This window comes from Trachymyrmex cornetzi, unplaced genomic scaffold, assembly GCF_001594075.2.
Source record: "Trachymyrmex cornetzi isolate Tcor2-1 unplaced genomic scaffold, Tcor1.1 scaffold381, whole genome shotgun sequence".
NCBI classification, from domain to species: Eukaryota; Metazoa; Arthropoda; class Insecta; order Hymenoptera; family Formicidae; genus Trachymyrmex; species Trachymyrmex cornetzi.
This window is the reverse complement of record NW_017298545.1, coordinates 1-4,262: the sequence shown is the minus strand read 5'-3', so window position 1 is coordinate 4,262 and position 4,262 is coordinate 1.

Genomic DNA, 4,262 nt, shown 5'->3' with positions numbered 1-4,262 from the left:
CTTGTGGCCGAAACAATTTTAATTATATATAATATATAATGTATATAACTAATATACCTGATTTTATCTTTATGATTTTATTTTATCATACCAGTATTCGTAATCGGTTCTTATATTTAAGACCGTCTTAAGTACAGTGTTCAGACTATAAACTAATCACAGAAACATATTAACATATTAAGATATTATTTAAGGCTATTTTAAAATAAGAACGGAATATGAATAGGTCGTAAAATCCAGTTAAACTAAAATTTATGATTATAACAGGAAAGAATTTAATAAATGTTATGTATATGTATAATGCATTTTTATAATTTTATAATAATTATTAATAAATGTACATGAAAACAAGATTGATATTCTTATTTATTCACGATAAATCTTAATAATTTTGTATTTATTAAGATTATTTATTACCTATATAATATGGCTCGACAATAATGTGATCAAATGTAGTCAATATTTAGTGAGCGTATGTAGGGTATAATTTGCGCAATATTAGAAACATTCCTACCATGCCGTATTGCGGTGGCAATTTTCACTCGTTGCTAATCTTACAATCAGTAATCGATAAAGAGTCGTCACACCACGCCAGCCAAGTTCCCAGGAAACAATATCACTTATCTTACCATTTTTACACTTCGCTGATAATTTTTTTTTTTTTTTTTTTACCTACTGCATCGGAACGTTTCTGCGGCGTTTGCGAGTAAGCCTATCGATTACGCGCGACGTTAGCGAGAGAGAGGAAATTTCTTCGTGGAAGTCATTTACTGGCGTGAGTATCTTGATACTAGGAAAATGTTGCGCAAGTAAAAAAAAATGGCGACGTGGTGGTACGCCCGCGTGTGGGACTCTGGGTATTGTTGCGATTTCGTGAAATGGCGTGCATGCGGCACGAGAGCGTGGTCACGAGAGAGCCGCGTTCTCGGGGAACCACCATTTTGAAAGATGCTGCATCCCGCGGACCGTGCAGCCCACGCAAACCCACGGCCGACGAAGAAAACTCACACCACCGCAACCACCCACGTCCCAATCTCATTGGTCGAAGCGTCCTCATCCATGGGATACCACACCACCCACGGACCCAGTCCATTATCAGGTTTGTACAGGACGTCCGTGAATTCGAGCCGATAGAATATTATCTATATATTATTGATAATAATTTAGAAGCCGAAGAGTCTTAATTTAATCCTCGTTAACGGTTTAATTGAAAAATTGTTCATTAATATAAATATTGTTTTAATTTGGAATATGTGTGTCTTATTTTGATTGAATGCTTATGTTACGTATATTTTTTTACTACATAGGTTCTAAAATTCTAATAGAGAATAAATATACATTAAATACTTTTTTTATTAGTTACGAAAATTTATTTAAGTAACTGCCGAAAGTTTCCGATCAATGAATAATTTTATTGTATTGATCGATAAAAAAATCTATGCAAATAAAGACCTATATTGTACTTTCATAATATATTCTAATATATAAAATATATATTATGTTTCTAAATTAAATATAACAAGAATTTGATTAATTTATAAACTGAAAAACAGATTGGCAGAAATTATTGTAAGATTACATGGCCGGAAAGTTTTGGCAATCATTGTACTTCTTTCGCTCTTATCACTCTCTTTTAAATATTAAAGAAGCAAATACAAAAGTTGTTATAAACATACATATATACTACAGTCTACAATAAATAGAGTTGTTTAAATTTCGCTCAACAAGCTGAACTAAGCTACCACTTGCGTCGAAAGTGCTCGAAAGCCAAGTCGAGAACGGTATATCGAATTGAAGACAAAACACGTTTCGCCGGGTGGATAGGAAGGTGAACCCTGGCGAGTCTCAACACGAGAGTTCGCGGCTTCCCCTTCGCTGTTCGGATTACGGTGGGTTAGGCTAGGGCTAGATTATCTCAGTGACGGTAAGTATAGGTTGGATCGGCAGTTCTAGCCATCCCGCGGCCATACCAGGAGCATTGCTTCTCCGAACACGTAAGTCCGCCGCGCTCGCCGAGCGCGCCGAGCCACGCGATAATTCATGAGACTTTATGCGCACCTTGTGTAATGCCAGCTCCATCGGCTTTTTCTTGGCCTTCGCTGTATCCTGAGAAAGGGGGAAGGGCAGGGAGCGAGCAAAACCTTCGGATCATTGGCTTCGGCTGTTTAAGCAAACGTGAGATTTCTCGAAAAAAATTTAAAAGAAACATTAGCTAAGAGTTAAAACGTAGAAAGGATATTTGAGGTTTTCCTCTTTGCGCAATTGTATTTTTTACTAATTCATTGAACAAATCGCTTCATTATTAAAGTAAACCTTGCGTTAAATTAAATTACTGAGAAATATACGATAGTTGAAGTAATCCTGGATTTGTAATTTATTTTTTGAAATTGGACGTAAGTGTAATTTTATATATATATTATTTTCTCCGTCTCTCAAAAAGTGTCGATTTCTTCTACATTGAATAAATAAACAATATTAAGATTTTATTCGGACCGACAGGAAATTAAAATACTAAGTATAAGCATATTCGGGCCTATGACGGTCAAAGCTAGATCTTTTTTGCCTAAATAATTCCCAGTGAATTATCTATATCCTATATATGTACATGCAAGTATATCATATTTTTTTAGTTATTCAAATTGCGCGCCAATTTTTCCGGGCTTTATCTAACGCCTCAGTGGTCTAATGGCTTAGGACGCTCGTAAGGGCACAAGAGATCCGGGTTCAAGTCCCGGCCGAGATAATTCAATAAATTTATTTAAGGTTTTCAGCACATTGTCAATTTAATTTAACTTGTGATATTATTGCAGTAGTTTAATTGCGTTAGATAAAGCCCGGAAAAATTTCGTCGCTCAGTTTGAATAACTACAAAACTATATATGCATGTACATATATACGATATAGATAATTCACTGGGAATTATTTAGGCAAAAAAGATTTAGCTTTGACCGTCATAGGCTTGAATATGCTTATACTTAGATTATATGTTTACTTTTCAATGTGAATCAGAAATTAATTATTAGAACAACAATGGTAAATACCATGAGCATAATATTTACAGAAGTTGCATGTTGCCATATTCAGAGAGAGAGAGAGGGAGAGAGAGAGAGAGAGAGAGAGAGAGAGAGAGACTGATTAAATTACTTTATATTGAAGAAGATTATGATTCGTGTGTATACTCTGGCGAAATGCTCTTCACTTGGAATAAATTTTGACCCTCGCCCCCCCGGCAACGCAAAGGATTTCTAAATGCGAACATTAAACATGTGTATAGAAAAGATTTACCTTATAAGCACATGTAACCAACGTACTCTCTATTTGATAACGCTATCCTTCTAGCTCCCGTATTCGTCCTACTTTATCCTCTTGACTAGGTGTGTAAGCGTTTGACACAGCTTTCTTATTTAGGCGTATTTGGCCAAGTGGATCTGTAAGAAAACACGGGTCGCTCAGAGTTTACACTAACATACACTGTGCGCAAATAAAAGTTTACGATTTAAAGAGGACCTTCAAGCACTCGAAAATGTAGTCAAGTCTGACAAGCTTTAACTTCAATACCTAATCGTGAAGTGGTCCAGTCGAGTATTCCTGCCAGTTGTATTAACCGCGAAATGCAAAACTAGTAATATATAATTTATAAACGCTTGCTTGCCAATCTGGAGACATATATGGCACTTATATTGCATAAGTTATTTAGGCATATCTTCATGCAGTATAACACCTAATCTCAATCGCAAGTAATTTGAAAGAGAATTTTTTTCTTATTAAATACTTCAGCGTTGCAAACTACTTTATAATTTTACAGCGTTATTTTGATTATCCATCCATTCGTCCTTCCTTCCTTCCTTTCATCTGTTCGTTCATCCAATAGTCCATTTGTCTGTTCTTTTTATTATCTGTTTTCAAGATTCCCCAAAATGGCTTTTCGAAATTCTGTTTTCGGCAATAGGTATGTAAAGACCTTAACTTCACCGAGGTACAAACTAAATTCAGTTGAGTAGAAGGAGGTCAAAAGTCGAGATGAATGAGACAAAACACTGTAATAAAGTTATTTTTTTAGTACTTTTCGAGTTACGAAGCTTGAAAGTTATTAAGGAGGTTGTAAGGCTGAGGCGGGCAGTCAGAGGGGAATGCTTTAATACAAAAGAAATATGGAGTGTAGCCAACATTTGAACATTAAAATTTAAAGAAATAAATACCTAAAATTTAAAGAAATATGGATTATAATGCAATTAAAATGCAAAAAATATTAGTGTTTATTT